Source organism: Phasianus colchicus, chromosome Z, assembly GCF_987193195.1.
Source record: "Phasianus colchicus chromosome Z, bPhaCol1.hap1.1, whole genome shotgun sequence".
Taxonomy (NCBI): Eukaryota; Metazoa; Chordata; class Aves; order Galliformes; family Phasianidae; genus Phasianus; species Phasianus colchicus.
In genome coordinates this window covers 87,962,002-87,981,021 of record NC_143476.1, presented here as the reverse complement: position 1 = coordinate 87,981,021, position 19,020 = coordinate 87,962,002, and positions in this window count along the sequence as shown.

Genomic DNA, 19,020 nt, shown 5'->3' with positions numbered 1-19,020 from the left:
GACGGTACTCGGTGGCAACTCAGACATAAATTCTGAGTCAAGGATCTCTACATTTTGTTACATGAGATTCAGGAACATAGAAAGTCCACAGCAGCATCAGCAATTGTTATTATATTATATATAAGCCTGAATAAGACAGTATTGAGTATTTATTTTATCGCTTAAGCGTCAGGTTTGCTGTTGTTCATTTTATGTGATGATTACTAGTCATGTGTTTGGATGAGAGAGATGGAGTAGTTTGCTTTTTGTATCCTTATAAAAGTATCCTGTGGCACTTCTAGAAGTACAGTGGGGAGCTGAGGGACTGAAACAGTATTGACCAGGTAACACTGCCTCATTTAACCGAAAAAAGCTTAATATAAGTTACATTTCTGATGTTATTTTCAAAGTTATCATCATAGACACGTCTACTTCCCACTTACTGAAGCTGATGTATGAGACCATTGAAGATTCAGACAGGTGAACTACATCTGATTTCATTCATCTTTCATATTAACCGTTTTTTTTGTGTGTTTTTCTTTTTTCTTTTTAACCCAAAATTATGAGCTTAGAAATGTTTTCTTTGTAAAACCTATTCAAAATCCTTATTTACACCCCTGCACACTCATATATCTATCAAACCTTCATTCCCTCAAAGCAGAGCTGCCCTAGTAAAAGTATATATATTTTTATATTTTCTCATATGTATGCAAGAGATGAATCACCAAGTCCACAGCACAGGGGAACAGAAGGAAAGTGAAAAGTGCCTGCTCACCACCCCCTTGGGAGGAGGAGGATGGAGGTGTGGTGGTGTCTGCTGTTCCTGGCAGGAGTCCCAGGACAGCACCAGCATACCCACGCCAGGCTGTTTGGGATGAGTGGTTTTGCAGCATTCTTTCTTTGCCTGGAAACCTGTAGAAAAGATCATGCATATTTAAAAAAAAAAAAAAAAAAAAAAAAAAGCGTGTGTGTGGGGGCTGATGAATCACATCATCTGTCAGAGATTCTAAACACTGAAATGGATCATTACTGAGTGTCTGGAGCTCTTTACTCATCTTTAATCTTTCATGGGTTTTAATCTCCGACAGAATTTTCCTTTGTGTCACGCAACTGTTTCTTCTATCAAATGTTTTTCCAGCTCATTCCCTTGCTCCTGTCCAGCCCTGTTCTTCTCACCTCTCCATAGGCTCTTCCCAGTGTTCAACCCCTCCATCTTCCCCATCCAAGCTACTCACTTAATCATTCTTCCCCAGAATTGATACAATTAGTGCCTTACTCAAAGCTTTACTCACTGATACGATATTACTGATTGACAAGTGCATGTCTTGGGAACCTGTAGAGATGACTGGTGTCTGCTTGCCTCGTGCTGCACCTGACAATATGGGAAGGATATGGGAAAGGCACAAGTTAGGCAGAGATCCTGAAAACCTCATCTCCTCCCCTGTCAGTGTTCCAGATGGCTGGAGCACCTCTCCTATGAAGAAGGGTTGAGGGAATTGGGCTTGCTTAGCTTGGAGAAGAGAAGACTCTGAAGAGACCTCATTGTGGTCTTCCAGTACTTGAAGGGAGCTTATAAACAGGAGGGGGGACAGCTGTTTACATGGCTTGATATGATAAGGGGGAATGGTTTTAAACTAGGACGGGAGGGTTAGGTTAGACAGTAGGAGGAAGTTTTTCACTCAGAGGGTGGTGACACACTGGAACAGGTTGCCTAAGGAGGTTGTGGATGCCCCAGACCTGGAGGCATTCAAGGACAGGCTGAATGTGGCTCTGGGCAGCCTGGTGTGGTGGTTGGTAACCCTGCACACAGCAGGGGGGTTGAAACTAGATGATCTTTGAGGTCCTTTTCAACCCAGGCCATTCTATGATTCTATGATTCTTCTGTCATCCCTGACTCACGGACAGAGGGAGCCTCCACCTTAGAAGGTTTTTATTGGTTTTATAGATTCAGGATTTGTGTTGACGGCTGCACATAGTGCTAAGGAGGCAAAATGGATGCTGGTTTCCTTGAGGGTCTTCTTCCATGTCTGGCTCTTTTCTGTCAGCCAAGTACATGACCAAAACATGCCAAGGAAAGGAAGATCTCTGATGGGCCAAAATGAAAATGAAGGACATGTGACCATGGTGACAAACTAATTTAAGAACAGCATAAAACCCTCCCATCTCAGAGTGAGTGGGGGATGTGCAAGGATCTACCCCCCTGGGTGCAGTGGGATGGCAGAGCTGACCCTGCTCACTGCTAAGTCTGATGTCAAAGGCCTGCTCGGTCACACAGGAAGAGATTGGAGCACTCTATTCAGTCTCACAGAAAGATTAATTGGCTATCTTTACTTTTCTAAATTAAACAGGGCTGAGCACTGCAGCGCTGCTGTCCACACTGATATACTGATGGTGCATTTTTGCCTGGAGCACTCCCACAAACTGCGTTAAGAGATACTTTTTGGACTCAGCATTAGCAGGGTCACTCCCACAAGGTAGGCTGAGCTGCAGGGTTCGGTACTGGTGGCCTTGGTGCCACAGTATGGGTAGAAGCATATTTAATCTAATAACATGGACAAACTCACAAAATCCATCTTTTCAGCTTATCAGTTTATTCAGGCTAATTAATTTGGGCACAGGTTGCTCTCACATGGCTGTATTGACTCTGGTTCTGAAGATGCCTCAGTGGGTCCTGTTTCAGATCTCTGCTCAGAATCCAGTGCTATAACTTTATAGCTCCTTCTTGCCATTTCCAAACTAAACTCAGAAGTCAATTATAATTTTCTTCAAAGGGTTTGAATGGGCCGTTCGCCTTTTGCTTTTGACTTGTTTATTGAGTTCTTGAAAACTTTTTGACAAATTGCAGATGCCAGTTAATGGAGGGACACAAAATCAGCTTGCAGTCTCAGGGACATCAAATACCAGCCCTTCTGCAAGGAAGAAAGAGGTTTTTCATAGCAACCTGTAAAAGAGAATCTGTTTCCCCATAAGTACAGTCTAAGTGCTGTTTTAATGGCTTTGACTTTTGGAGCAAAGTCTCAGTGAGTTGTAATTAGAGGTGGTCATTTGTTTTTAATGAAATCATTTTCCAGGGGGAAAGAAAAATGCAGCTTTGCCCAAATCAAAACTTGTTGTGAAAATGTGCTGATTTCAGTGACATTCTTATAGGAATAAATCCAAATGAATCATTTAAATCTTCTCCTTGCATTTTGATAATGTCAGAATGTTTCATTTCAAGAATATTGAAACATTTCATTTGAGCAATGCAGTAGGAAAGAGCTGTGGAGCGCCAAGTAATCTTGTCCTCAGCAGTTGTAAAGCAGAAAGTTTAAAGTAACACAAGATGGTAGGGTCAGAATCTGTGCATCTGGTTCTCTAAAGCCAAATCAGACATAATTTTCCCTGTATTAGGTAGATGAGTTCCTCTGATAGATATTGAGATATTGAGCTGAAGGGAATGAATGCAAACAAATTACAAAATTAACAAAGATAATTTATTTTTTATTGCAGAAAAATTATGAAAGACAGAATACTAAAGGGAAGAGGCTATGAACAGAAGTTTCACTTTGCAAGGGCAATAGCTCAACCTAACTTTGAAAGTAAATTAAACCAATCAGCCTTTTTTTTTTTTTTTTCCTCAGAAGTCAAGGATTTACTCCAGAAGTAGCCACTGACCTATAATGTCACATTTTATTGTAATTTGAATTCACTTTCCATGCAAACAAATTTTTAGCATTTCTTTGGCTGTCCTCTCTGCCAAGCTGTTTCAAGAAAGTGACACCGTGCGAATGCCTACAGATGTTCTTATCTAGGCTGCCATCAATGTATATTGCTCCCAAAATCTGTGGAATTACAATGTATTATGTGTAGCCAAGATAAGTTATAGATGACCAAAAGTCTGATAAAACAGTAGGTCACGGAATACCCATTCCATCAGAAAGGATTGGTATAAGTGACTTAAACACTGACCTAAAAAAGAAAAGTGTTTGAACTCTAATTTGAAAGAATCATTCAAGGTATGGTTTTGAATATTAGGAATCTTAAATCATAATTAAATTCTATTATTTTTAAGCATTAATCCAATGAGCATGTTTACATTTTAGCCACTGTACTTGAAATCATTTGGATTGTAATGGAAAAGGTTGAAAATAAATTATAATATTTAATTCATTATGTCACAGTGAAAAGGAAAAAAAAAAAAAAAGAGTTTCAAATAAACTACTGCAGAAGTGTTTGGGAAATGTCCTAATAAAATCCATGAAGTTGGTAATTTGGGATGGAACTATGCAGAATACTATATCATCTATGCATATGTATAATTTGCTTCTCCAAGTTACATTTGAAGAAGATTATGTATGGATTTAGTTTTGATTTAGGCATGACAATGGGAATTACATAGAATTAACTGCAGGGCAAAAGTGCCCTTGGTCATTTTCTAGGAGCAACAACAGGCAAAAAAGCTTTCGTTATATTTTATCAAGCTTTCTTCATAACCTTGCTCTCTCTCTCTCTCTCTCTCTCTCTTTTTTTTTTTTTTTTTTTAAGTTGGAAAAAAATAAAGAGGTATTAGATGAGAAAGTGTAGATTTGAAGAATACCATTACATTGGAATTACATTGGAAAGATAGGAACAGAGTTTGTTGTAGTCTTGAATCAAAAATGTTTATAGTCTCCCCTTATATAGATTCACTGGTGGAGTGACATACCTCTTTTTGGATGAGTGGATTTAAATACAAACTTCTGTCATAGCTGATTGGTTTGGCATCTTGATGGGATGGTCCTTTCAGAGCTGTCAATTTATGAATAGGTAATCCTTTAAGGCACATGTAATAGGGAATTAATTGCTTTTGCTCTTTGGGAGGGCACATTCAGCGTATCTTCAGAGTTTTAACATTTTCTTCTTTCAATCTTCTTTTCTGCTTGCTTAATTTCATCAGTTTTTAACATGAGTGAAAAATCTATTTGAAATGGGTTAAAATACTATCAAAATATTATCACGTCTTTTTTTTTTTAATATATATAGTCTTTCTAAATGTGGATAATTTTGTAGAATTTCAGACCTTAATAATCTCTAATGTTATCATTCATCTTTAGCAATCTACAAAATAGAGATTATTTATTCTAAGTTTATTAACAAAGCTATTACCTACATACCAAATACATAATGAATTCTGCTATGAATAGGAATATGTTAATGTTCAAATAACTTCTTATATTAGCAACTAATGATCACCTCTAACAGCGTGACTATAATTGTGTGTAAACCACCTTCCTATTTATATAGCAATTACATCATCTGTCTGTTATTTGAAATTTGCATTTAAATACAACACATATCCAACTAAGCAAGAATATTTAAGTAGCCAGGCACAAATATACACAAGTTCATTTTATGCATCTGCTAATTTGGGCAGATGCTAGTTAATTGTGGCACTTTTATTGGGAATGAGCTCATGGTTAGGGAAAGAGATTGCTTCTTTTTTCTTTTCATCTCTCTAGGAAAAAAACAGAAATTGTTAACTTCTGTAAATACTCCAATCCCTAATCCAATAGAATGTTTAATAAAATAATAGCAATTCTTCAAAAATTCTTCCAAACGTAGAATTATATATTTATTATTCCTTATGCATGAATATATAAACATACTATTAACATTTCTTCAAATTTAGAAAAAGGGCCATGCAACTTTGTCCCAGCCTACAAATAAATCACAGTAATTGTGTTACAGTACATTGTCAGATCAAGGAAGAGGGCTAGGCCTCCTAGCAAAGCCGTTGCTTTTTGACTTTAGTATTTTGAATCACTCTGTTTTGACTTTCAGGTATATTAAAATACATCTTTGATATGCTAGACTGAATGAGCTGCTTAAATCTCTCACTGCAGGGCATTCCACCAAACTCTACTTTTTTTTTTTTTTTTTCACTGCATCCAACACAATTTTTCAGTATCTTTTCAGTTGTGTTCATCTGTTCATCTGTTATCAGTCTCACTAATGCTGTACATGGATGTAAAATTCATCTTCTTATCATTCTGATTTTGCAGGCTGCATCAATCTGTTGTTTCTTGTCTTCATTATGCTTATTATAGGGTGGCTTAGTGGTTACCTAACTGCCCCTAAAGAGAAGTGACTTGCCACCCAGAAATCAGAAAAGGCACAAAGTAGAAATGTACATCACGAAACCCAGAATCTTGAGAAATATAACAAGAAGTTATTCATCTCAAAGCTCAGTTCTTTGGGCCCAACTCCAGCACTACTGGGAATGCTCTAGATCACCCTCTGGCCTCTAGTGCCACTCCAGGGAAGTACTGATCTCCTTTTGGTCTTGTGGAGTACCTGCCAGTTCCACATGGACATCACAGATATCTCACTGCATCTCAGATGTCATCAGCCTTCATTATAAATGTAAGCAAACTTAAACCTATGATTGTTTCCAGTTTGGGCAGAGCAAGCAACTCTGAAGCAGTTTTAGCCTCACTTACTCTCATTTACTTTCCACCCATCACCTGCTAGTCTAAGTTAGTACCTCCCATTTCCAGTGTTAGAAAGAAAACTGAACTTTCACTGCTTACCTTTACAAAGTCATTCCTGATTTAACACCTGTAGACTATCTTCCCTCACTGTATTTCCCCAGGCTGAGTCCTAGTCTTCTTTGCTGATCTTTGTATGAAACATTCCATAACTTCAATAATTCCTGTCATCCTTCAGCATACCTTGTCACCAAATTAATAAACACCTTGAAATCTAAATATGGTAATATATTTCAGATGCCTCTCAGAATAAACAAATAAATAAATAAATAAATAAATAAATAACGATGATAAAATCATTATCACTGTCACTTTTTGAAGGGAATATTCTTCAAACCCCCTTGAACCTGGACTTCCCTTGACTTTCGACTATAAACTCTTTACAACCTTACAGTCTGGTCCCTGGATGCACAACTGTATTTCAGAAGTGTTATGGGAGCAGAATCTCTGAAATTCCCATTACAGGTTCAATCCAGATCCTTGGATGTTAATGACAGCATTCCTTTTTACATCAGGGTCTGTCGGACGAGATGCAGGCTGTCTGTAAAAATGCTGAGCATGTCTTTTATTAAACGTTTGGTTATTTGATGTGCCATTTTCTGATGTATATTTGATAAACAAATTTGTTACCAGCAGCGTTCTTGTTACCAGTGACATTTAAGCACAAATGCAGATTTATATGTGAGTAATTGTGTTTCAAGAGTAACTCTATGCATAAGTCAGCATTTTGCAAATGTTACAAAAACGTACAAGTCCAAATAGAAAAAACTATTTGCCCATCTTCTGCTGATGTTCTTTGATGTAATGAAAGATAGTTATATCCTATTCACACATTAAAAGAAAGTAGTTGTTTTGATAAGACCTTGGTTGAAAATCTGTTGAAATTGATGGAAATCTTTCAATTAGTTTTGGTGGAATTTGTCTCATGTTTTCAGAAGGAAAGAAAAGTCTAGCAGAAAGATCTTTTGGGATTACAGATGAAGGATTTTCAACACAATGATTAGGTGCTACAGAAACACCTTCTCTTTTGAAAATCTTACCTCTGGCATTCTTTCTGTTACACCAACATAAAGAAAGTTCTATTGACTCATATCTACTGGGGTGAGAATGCAATCTCATATATGTCCTTCCTATATAAGAATATTTAGAAAAGAAATACATGCCCTTAAAATTATATCAATTCACCTTACATGCCTAAGAAAGAGGCCATTTCTAAAGGATATTGATTAAAATGGAAATACATTCAAATAAATGGATTCTTGGCTTGAAATAACCTTTATAGTAAGTGAATGGTCTATTTTGAAAGTATGATGGGTGTTCTGCAGGGCACTACTGTATCTTAATTTTATTTCATTGCTATAAAGAGTTTTCTCTGTTTATGAAAATGCTATGCAAAGTGAGATCTATGGATTTCAGAATGGGGAGAAGCATGAATTTTTTTCTTAAACAGACATTTGCCTGTTTCTCATCATTCTTCAGATTTGCCAAAGGCCAGAGCTAGAGGCTCAAGCGAAGATGAGGTTTTGTAGGCACTGTATCAAATACAAAATGAAGAAAAATCCCTTTCCATACAAATAATACAGTTTGTTGATTGTTTCATTTCTGGAGCACAATATCCTCTTGCAAAAAGAGAAAGGAAATGTGGGATGTTCCAGATCCTAAACTGGAATATAAACATTTCGGACTGGTACCAATATATATTTAAAAATTAGAGTTCAAAATAAAACATACAGAAGAATATAGAAGATTTTGTAAAATAATACATATCCATTGCCTCCTCACTTTCAGAAAGGATCTGCAATTAGAATTAATTGAAAAGCTATGTGTTAGTTTCCCATTTCTCAAAACAGCAAAATACTTATGAACTTTGGGGACAATCCAAGCAGAGTAGGCCAAAGAACACTTTCTGGTAGACAACAGGTGCTCCAGCCTGGATGAGGACACCTTGCAACGATGTTTCGTAATACTAAGAGGGGAATTCCTCTTAAAAAAAGATTCTACCAAAAATGCAGTTATTGCAACAATAGAACAAATAAAAGACTATGCTGCAAATAAATGCACTATAGAATTTAGGAAAACAGAGATTGTCACCAGTGGATTTACATGGGAAAAGAGGGATAAAGAACATAATTGCCCAAATGAGAAATACACCAATGGAAATGCAGCCCTAACAGCCTAACAGCTGTACACAGTAGACACACCTTGTACCTCAATTCATAATTAAACATCTGTAGAAAATTCCTGAATTTCATCAACATCACAGAAATTATTTGATTTGTTTTTTTCTTTTAAATTAAATGATGACAAGGCATTCAAGGTAAGGTTGGATGAAGTCCTTGGGCAGTCTGATGTAGTAGATGTCAACACTTCCCATGGCAAGAGGGATGAACTTTTAAGGTCCCTTCTAACCCAAACCATTCTATGATTCTCTGACAGTACTAGGGACTGCACTAAGAAGTAATACTTCTGCTCTATTCATTTGTTTTGCTCTATTGCTCCCCAAGACACTTGCTATGACACTTTTGACAACTTTTCTCACTTTTCTCTTCCCTAGACTTCTTCAGCATAAAAAAAAAATACTATGTTTCGTTCTGTATTAAAGCAAATACAAATGGAGGAGCAAGAGGTGTTTTTTTTTTTGTTTGTTTGTTTGTTTGTTTGTTTTTGTTTTTGTTTTTTCTTTCCCCACATAAATATTGTACATATCTGTTTATAAGCTGATTAACTATTTCTTGGGATATCCTTAATCAGTGCACTGGTTATGAGAGAAGCTGAAAGCAAGTTCCTAAAGGGGAACAAAACACAAATTTGGCTATAATCTGAATGCACACAGTGTGAAAATGCACTAACCAGTGTAACTATAATGCATTTATCCTGAAGCAAATTTGTGCACCAATTGTGATCCGGGTGATTTTATTTTTATTTTTATTTTTATTTTTATTTTCTCTCTTTTTTTTTTCTTTTTTTTTTTTTTTTTTCTGAATTTGATTTTACACGGCAGGTGAGTTTCTTTGCCAAATAGCAGCACTATTCAGTATCTGCAGATGCTTCCAAGCAAAAAATCTTAAAATAATTTGCCAAAAATGAAATTATCATTCTCTATTTCTGTGAATGAAAACCCTAATATTATCATTTCAGCATTAAGAGGTGTATATCCTCACACTTCTAGTTGTGTACTTTAAAATCCTATTTTTTTTTTTTTTTCAAGAAGAGGAAAGATGGGTGCTGCAGGTTTCCATACGAGTTCCCTGGAAACAAAGAAGTGTTTCATGAGAGACAGGAAGAATCTGGGATCAGCTGTGTTAAATATATGAAACCTCTCACATGAATTCCATATGACTGGAGTGACTTGTGGCAAGCAGATATTAATCAACACACAAGTCTTTCAAAAAGATGCACCTTTGATTGAAGGTGCTGAAAGTTGTTCTCTGCACTTCTTTGCAAAGAGAGGAAAAGAGACAGGTCAAAAAAGAAAAGGTGTTTGGATAGATCTCCTAGGGATATACACTAGGGATTTTATTTTGTTCTCAAAAAAAATTTAGAGAAGATATATATTTTAAGATCTGCTTTAATTGTCAGTCATAACTCAATTCCTCTAGCCCTCTGTTTTTTTCCAAACTCCCTCTAGTCTCCCAAAACCTTTTTTTGATAGCCCATGTCCAAGAGTGAACATACAATTTCAGTAGTGACAGTCCCCAGTTTGTTTATATATGTAGAAAAGTATATATCTTCTTCCTGACTAAGTATCTTTGTACAGCAATTCCCATCTTGTTCATGACAAAGGCATGAGCCAGAGCTCTTAGAACTAATAACATCAGCTTTTACAACTTGCGCCATAAAATGGTTCAGTGCCAAAATATTCAGCACTGCAGCATCTGAAAAAGGCACTGAATGAAGGCAACAGAGTTCTTGGTGTGGTACTCAGCTTCAAGTACAAAGCAAGTGGAGAGGGAGTGACACAAAAATGCTGAAGGTAGAGTAAGGGACTATGCACAGTCAAACAGTTTAGGCCTTTTCCCTTTAGTAAAAAGCAGTCATGACAGATAACCTTGACTAATCAATTTTAGAGTTAAAGTATTCCTCTTGGAAGCAGTTCCCAGCTTCCTTTCCTCTAATTACTGGGCCATAAACTGGTCCTTCTAACCCAGGAAGGGAGGAGGAATATTGCGGAGAATGAGATGGAGAAAAGATGAATGGAAAATATCTGAACTGACTGGGGTCTGAGGGCTGTCTGTTATAGCACTATTCAGGATTTGATGTCTTTTGTACAAAAAATGATGAAAGAGACTTAAGCATTTTCCTTTCCAGAGCTTTTTTCATCCGGTTAGTGAGCTATTTCTCTGGAGCTGTGGGTTCAAACCCATCAGATAAGGAAGAAATCACTGATTTTTTTCCTCATCTTCCCAAGGGAGCAGTGTACTCCTCCTGTGGGATACACATAGAAGTACACGTTCTTCATGCTTCCATCCACCAGATACATGCATCAGGACCAGCCTTATGGGCGCAGTGAGCCATCTCACATATAAAATTAAAGAGGGTGTGGACCCTCTTAGTAAGGAATGTGATTTAGTGGGGGACGGATATCTGTACCCTTGGGAGGCCTGGTGACCTTCCACTGCCTTGAGGAACAGGCAAGAAGCCCTTAGGATCCAAATCACTGACGTCAGCAATTAAGGATACATTTAAGTACCCCAGTGCATTGGTAGCTAAACTGTGTAGTCGGGAGGTGTAAGATATTTTGTGGCTTCAGAGAGGGATAGATAAGGTGAACTAAACTAGGGGCTAGATTTCCACATATGCCATTGTTTTCATGGCCACATCCCATTGCAAGCAATGTTTATTTCCTCATCCATTATCCCCTCTAGACTTATTTCAGCATTATGTCTTTCTTTCAGCTTTTTCTTCCAGCTGCCTTTGTGTTTCAAACTGTCTTCCCCAAGATTGATCTTATTTTGTTATTTTCACCTCTTATTTCTAATTTCTCTAAATCTGCTAGTATTATTACTCTACCCTGATGGGCCCCGATACTCCTCCCAACTGAACATCATCTGTAAGCATCATTAGCGTGCTGTTTGCTGTTTCAAGCAAGGGGCTGTCTATTTTCTCTCTTTTTTTTTTACCAAGCACTCCAATTTTCCTGATCATTCCTCACTAAGCCATAACATCCTTCGCATCTGCAAGAGCTGGAACTGAGGAACAAACTGCCTCCCTGCCACTTCTTTATCAGGACATCTGTACCTTGCCGAAGTCCCTGATGCTATCATGCAACAAGGGAAGTAATGCAAGCCAAGAGTGAACCTTGTCAAGCCTGGAAGTGTAACTTGGGGCTGTACCAGGATTAATTATGCCTTCTGCTGCTTTACACACTCATGTCATCAATAAATTCTAATAAACAGGAGTAGAATGTTCTTATTCATGTCATTCCAGAGGAATTAGAACACAGTAGTGTTATTTAGCAATGCAGATGTTTTATTATTGTGTTGTTTATGTGAAAGTGGATATGACATGAAGAGGTATATCAAATGAGCAATAGAGAGAAGCGAGCTGTGCTCTCTTTTTGATTATGCATATTTATTCATACTGCAGAAGTTACTGCACATAGCAGAGTCTTCTAAGATGGATTGCTTGGTTTGGAAACCTAGTCTCCGTCGTTTTTTTTTCCACTTTTTTTTTTTTTTTTTTAATAAAGTTTAGATACGTCAATACTACCTTTGTACAGTATTTATGAGTTCTTTCTTTAAATTGCACCTTAATTGGTTTAGTCACCACAATTGCAAAACATGAACCTAATCACCAGAAGCTAAGTAAGCAGAAAAAATAATGATTTGGAGCTGTCTGTCTGCTGCTGCCGAACAGACACACTGGGCACGGTTTAAAGCTGTAATTGCATTGTGGCACTGGCTCGCTGTTCCCAGCACATGCATAATGTAGCTCCCAGTTGCAGACTGCCACATATCCTGCTGTATTTACCCTCAGATGCCAGCAGAGCACATGCCACCCCCAACTGCTGTTTCCCAACAATGTAAAACTGTCACACTTTCAATTAGATGCCCCAGAGCACTTTGTCACCCACTGGAGGGTATAGTCTTATTACGGTGGGGCAAGATTATGGGCTAAATGCATCCCTAGAAGTCCTCTGCAAACTGTGGCAAAATTACTCTGCAAATGAATTTGAATGCATTACTCAATTCATTTTATTGATCATAAAGCAGGGCTGTGCAGTGTTTCCTTTTGAGGGCATAACTTTGAGATCACAGTGACCTGGGGCAGCATCTAGCCTTATTACATCCCTGCAGATCTCCACAGCCAAAGAAGGAAAAAAAAAAAAACCACCACCACCACCAACAACAAAAACAGAGAGCAGGAGATCTTTCTGCTCTGCCTGTACCTATCTGCAGCTGCATATTGCTATGGAACTACTCACTGGAGACAAGCTCTGCCCTGCAGACCCTACACAAATCTACCTCTCTATATCATTTTTTCTTCATCTCTTGTGTTTTGGTATTGTCTGCACCTTTGTTCTTCTGCTGACTGTGCACTCACAAAACAGAGGAACTCCATAGAAAATATGTCATGGCCATCATCTAGACATAAAAAAAAATGATTGTGTTTTGGGGCATTAACAGTGTGTTTCACACAAGTAACCATTTCTAAGGCAATGTTATACAGTATTAAGCCATCTCATAATGCCATTTCTGTCACGTCTGGAGTCTAAGAACATATACGTAGATAGGTATTTGTTAACATGTGAACAGCCAGACTGGCAGATGAGTAGCAATTTGATGTCAGTGTTAATCAAACATATGTCTAAATCTTTGGATTAAAAAATAATAAAAAACAAACAAATAAATAAATAAATGGTGTATATCTCGATGATGAAAGTTTTCACAGCATCTGACTAAAGAGAGAGACAGTGTCTTGGAAAAGTGATAGGAGAAGGACTTGGAAATGCTAATTATTTGGAAATGTTAACTATGCTAGTATGAAAGACACTGGACTCAGATTTGTAACGTTTCCAATTGAAAGCTTAAGATTTGCATGTTTGTAAATATTTTAGGCTCCTAAAAGGGAATATCCAATGAGCCCTTTTACACAGATAGACATTTCTCAGCTTCCAATCTGGATACTTAAAGGAGTCTACACACATATGTGTCTTCTGGTATGATTCCACATATGAGACAACTGGAGTCAGTGGAGATTTAACCAATGAAAACCAGAGATGTATGTCTGATCAGCCAGTACGTTTCTGATTGACAATGAGGTGAACTGTCCTTGAGGTAGCATTACCAGTACTTGCAAGACAGAGGATAGACACAGGACCCACAGATAGATAAATCTGGTGCATGTATCTAATCTGACAAAGGAATGTTAGCCTTTTTCTCTTTTTATTTATTTATTTATTTATTTTTCTGAAATGTCATTTATTCATATACCTTTGTTGTGCCACTTCATTTGCTTCAGTAATTAACTTAAAAAGCTGAAGTATGTCTTATAGTGTTTATATCCCAGATGCACTTAGCAACTTTGCTAAGCTAGAGTTCAAAATACATGTTTAAGTCCTTTACAAGATCAAGGCATTGCTTAAGTAAATATGCGTTAATTTGAGCCTAATTGGCTTAATATTAACACCACATGACTATTAAGAATCAATTGATTTAGTTTCAACGTGGAGCACTGTATACATATCTAATTTAAAAAGCTCAAAGAAATTGAATGCAAACAAGTCTGAGAGTGCAACAGCAAAGTCACAAATTTAAGCACACAAGAGCCAGGGTACAGTAACAGTGCGGTTCTCCCAGCATAGTGATAATAATTCAAACATATTGTATCTATATACTATTTTTATTACCAGTCAGACTATTAAATGCATACTTAAATCTATGCACGATATGCAATGTGGGCAAGCCTATTGTTACTCTGAAAACTATAGCTTTTCCATTTCCTAATTGCAGTTTCATGGCACTGCCAAGATTTTGTGTTTAATTTATATAGGGATTTCTGTGTCCTTAAAGCTGTTAATAGAATGGATTCACAAAGACCCCTACTATAAGGAAGGCAAGACTGGTAAGAATGCTATTCATCACACCACCTTTCATCAGCAAGATTAAAACAGTTTTTATCTATATTTTGCCAAAGGAAATGGAATCACAAAGCAATGACCTCATTTACCTACTGCTGAGCAGCAGGCCAGTGGAAGCACTAATAATAAAACCAAGGCCACCCAGGTCCTAAACCAATGCCTCCAGTGAGGCACAGAATAGGTTATGAATCAGACATCTGTATGTACTTATATCTGACTCTACAAGGACAGTACAAATGTGCAGGGCCAGGTCCAAGCCAGATCTTCTCCTAGGACCTGCTAGCTTCAGTAAATATAGATGTAACCTCTCTGTCTGCTTATTTCCTTAGGCACAGAGCTGTTGCTTATACAGTATATAGAAAAGTTTCCAACATGCCTGCATGATTCTCAACATAGTCCATAATTGGCAGTCTCTCAGCTTTCCTTTGTGTCCTTTTTTATTTTTCTGGGGAAAAAACAAACACATACACAACAAGGAAGTAAGTAAACAAAATCCTTTCCAAGCACAATATAAATGAAACTTGTACATTGCTGTAATCTCAGGTGTCAGGCTGTCTGTATTGTTCAGTTAGCAATACAGTTTCATGCCTCTCACCCATTAGCAAAATACCTAGAGAGAATCCTACCTGACTGTGCAGTAACAAACCTTCCAAACCCTTTATATAAGTAAGACTGGTTTGATGTTCATTGTTATCAGGTGTACATAAAGTTCACTTCAGCAACTGGCTGTGGTCACAGGCTACCCTATATCTGGTCCACCGGACATACTGATCCCTCTGACTTGTGGCATCTCTCTAGTTGACTGTCAGATCTCTCATATTACCCTTGGGCTACTTCATCTCAGAGCTTGCTGCTATGCAAACTCAATAGGATTTGACTGAAATTTGCAAGTTTGCAGATGACACTAAGTGTAGTGGTGTGGTCGATATATTAGAGGGAAGAGAAACTGTCCAAAGGGATGTGGACAGGCTGGAGATGTGGGTCCATGAAAACGTAATGAGGTTCTGCAAGGCCAAGTGCAAGGTGTTATTTTTGGGCTGGGACAGAATTATACAGAATGAGGGAAGAATTCCTTCAGAGCAGCCCTGTGGAGAAGAACTTGGGGGTCCTCGTGGACGAGAAGCTGGACATGAGCCAGCAGTGTGCACTTGCAGCCCAGAAGACCAACTGTGTTCTGGGCTGCATTAAAAAAGGGGTGGCTCCCTTAAAAAAGGGAGAGGGAGGTTTCTCTCTATTTGGCTCTTGTGAGGCCCCATCTGCAGTACTGCATCCAAACGCACCCCCCCACCCCCCCCCCCCCCCCCAAGAGAGATACAGAGGTCTTGGAGTGAGCCCAGAGGAAGGCCACTAAGATCACCAGAGGGCTGGAGCACTTCTCCTATGAGGAAAGATTGAGGGAACTGTGCTTGTTTAGCTCAGAGAAGCAAAAGCGCTGGGGAGACCTCTTTGTAGCCTTCCAGTACTTTAAGGGAGCATATAAACAGGGGGGGGGGGGGAACGGCTGTTTATGAGGGTGGACAGTGATTGGACAAGGGGGAATGGTTTTAAACTGGGACAGGGGAGGTTTAAGTTGGATATTAGGAAGAAGTTTTTCACACAGAGGGTGGTGAGGCACTGGAACAGGTTGCCCAAGGAGGCTGTGGATGCCCCAGACCTGGAGGCATTCAAGGCCAGGCTGAATGCGGCTCTGGGCAGCCTGGTCTGGTGGTTGGTAACCCTACACATAGCAAGGGGGTTGAAACTAGATGATCATTGTGGTCCTTTTTAACCCAGGCCATTCTATGAATCTATGATGATTCTATGAAAAATCAGACAGTGAATTGGATTGAGTAATCTGAGCGGGCACAGGGTTCAGCCCAGCAAATGCACTGACCAGCATTTGCTGGAATGACATGCAACTACACAGATGGTCTCCAGGAATGATCTGAAAAACCACACTGCTGAGACCACACTAATATAACAAACATCCCAGTGTCAGCCTTTCCAGACTAATGTTCAGCTACAGTATTTAAGTTAAACTCAATAAAATGGCATTTACCTAATTCAGAAGCAGACAAGAGACCATGTGTCTTCCTGGAGTGACCCCAATTACCTGAAAATTGAGTCAGCCTGTGCCTCCTGCATGTTGTTGGGCTTCAAAAGTGTGAATGAATGGATGGGCTAATGGACGACCATGAGTTCAGTGTCAAGAGAAGAAGAGATGGCTGCATGTCAGACACACTAGCAGCCTATCTGTCATCTTGTCTTAACTTTCCCAGCTCATGGCACGGTGTTGGCTCAGTGCAGAGCAGCTGAATGCTGTCATACACCCTGAGCGGTCATTCTTTGGTAGAACTTTGGTGCCACTGTTTAGCACAATATTCAGAGTAGATTAGTTTAGCTTAGCTAAAATGTTGCCAAGTCCTGGGCTTGAAGTAACCAACCAAAGAATGAACGTGATTCCTATCACCTACTTTTAGTTGTTGTGAGGATGGATATTTAGTTTAGGATTATCATATGATCTTCCTCTCTAGGTTTCTCCTGCCTTTCCCAGAAGACAGAAAGTAATGGTGACTCACCCCAAGCTGAGGGAGACAAAATAAATGCCTTCTGGAAATGATTCTCTCTGCTTTGTTTATTAGAAGATGGAACAAGTAATCCTTAGTGAGTAGCAAAGTGAGGTGAAACTTGTTTTAATCAATAATGAGATTTTAAATTTGAGGAGTGCATGACTGTTACAAGATCCAGACAGTTTGTCTGTCAATAAAAAGGAGCGCATTTCATTTAAGCCAGTGGTTAACGTTTTGCTATGTATTTCCCTTTTGCTTAGTAGCTTAAAATGATCAGTATATATCAGCAATATGTCATAGTCACTGTTACACCATGCCTTTATTTTGGTGAGATTTTTAGACATTTTCTGGCAAATGGGTTATAGCTTTAAGATATGAACATAGTCTCTAAGTTCAGCCTTCAAAATGGGGAGAAAGTAAGAAATAATAGGTTGTCATCTCTCTTTAAAAAGGTGCATGCATCAGGAGAGAAAATAAAGATGCTATTGCTGTTCATAGGAGACTTCAGGAGCATTCAGATAATGCTTACATCTGCTTTAATGATTCCATTTAAGCTGTCATTTTCAGCATTTACTTTGCAGCGTTCAAAAGCAACTACACTTACATGTTCTCAACAGAGTCAGCACCAGTCTCAGACAGAAAATAATGAAGAAGAAAAGGGAAGAAAATGAAAAGTTCCATACAGCGCATTCCAAAGAACAAATTCCTAGCTGGAAATTAGCAATAATTTTGGGACCACCACTGTTGAAGAGAAAAGAAAAGTGAGCATGCAGTAACAAAAGGAAGAAGTAAAGCCAGGCTCCTTAAAGGCAGGCTTAAAGGGCCATAGACAAATATTTTGGAGGAGGAAGTGCTGGAATCAGAGTATTCTTCTTGTAAGACTCTGAATAAATCACGTCACCTCCCTTGCCCCAGTGCTTCAGTGTGGTGTGCAATAACTGGGGCAGTGAAGTCATGCTTCAGTTGGTGCTGCAGAGCTCAGTTTTGCCTCCCCAGGTGGACCCCTGCAGATGAAGCTTTGGGCTGGGATCTGCACTTGCTTCAGTGCTGACACAGCTTTCCTCTGCGGCCTTGGGCAAGCTGCTTAATCTGTTTGTCTGCTTACAGCTTTGACAGAGGCATTCTGACAAATGCTGTGCCATGATTTAAGTCCTTCTGCAAAGCTACAGATTGCCTCTTCTTTCTGCCCGGAACCACAGGGGAAGGATCACCCTTACTTCAGCCTCTCTTCCTCATGTCCAAGCATTTCAGCTCAAACCTTCACAGAGGTATTTTTGCCTGGCAATACCAGGCTATCAGGTTGTAGGCATGCAAACTCTTCTGCTTACTCTGCTGCACGAGCAAGTACATTTAGCATAAAGTCAGAGCATCCAGCTGGGAGCTAGGAGGTGATGAGTTGGATAATAACATATTCACATATAACATCACCTTCATAAAAGCAACACTTCTGGGGAAATTGTACATTCAGTGTCAAGCTCAAGGGAGCCATAGATTTTCAGGGATGTTTCAGTGAGATGGCCATCAGAATGGTTTCTTATAAAGAGAGAAGTTTCTTTCTTTCTTTCTTTCTTTCTTTCTTTCTTTCTTTCTTTCTTTCTTTCTTTCTTTCTTTCTTTCTATCTATCTATCTATCTATCTATCTATCTATCTATCTATCTATCTATCTATCTAACCACATATCACCACATATTGATAAACATTCTTTGGAACCGATGGCAGAAATGCATGCCTGAAAGAGCCTGAGTATGAAGCTTGGCTCATTTATTTCTGATCTTGAGTTTGTTTGCTTGTTAGGTGTTTTGTTTTGTTTGTATGGAGTAGTTCTTCCCTTGTGTGTTTCTACATAGGGAATACAGAAGAAGACAGGTTTATTCTCATTTTAAAAACAAGGAAATAGGGGTCCAAT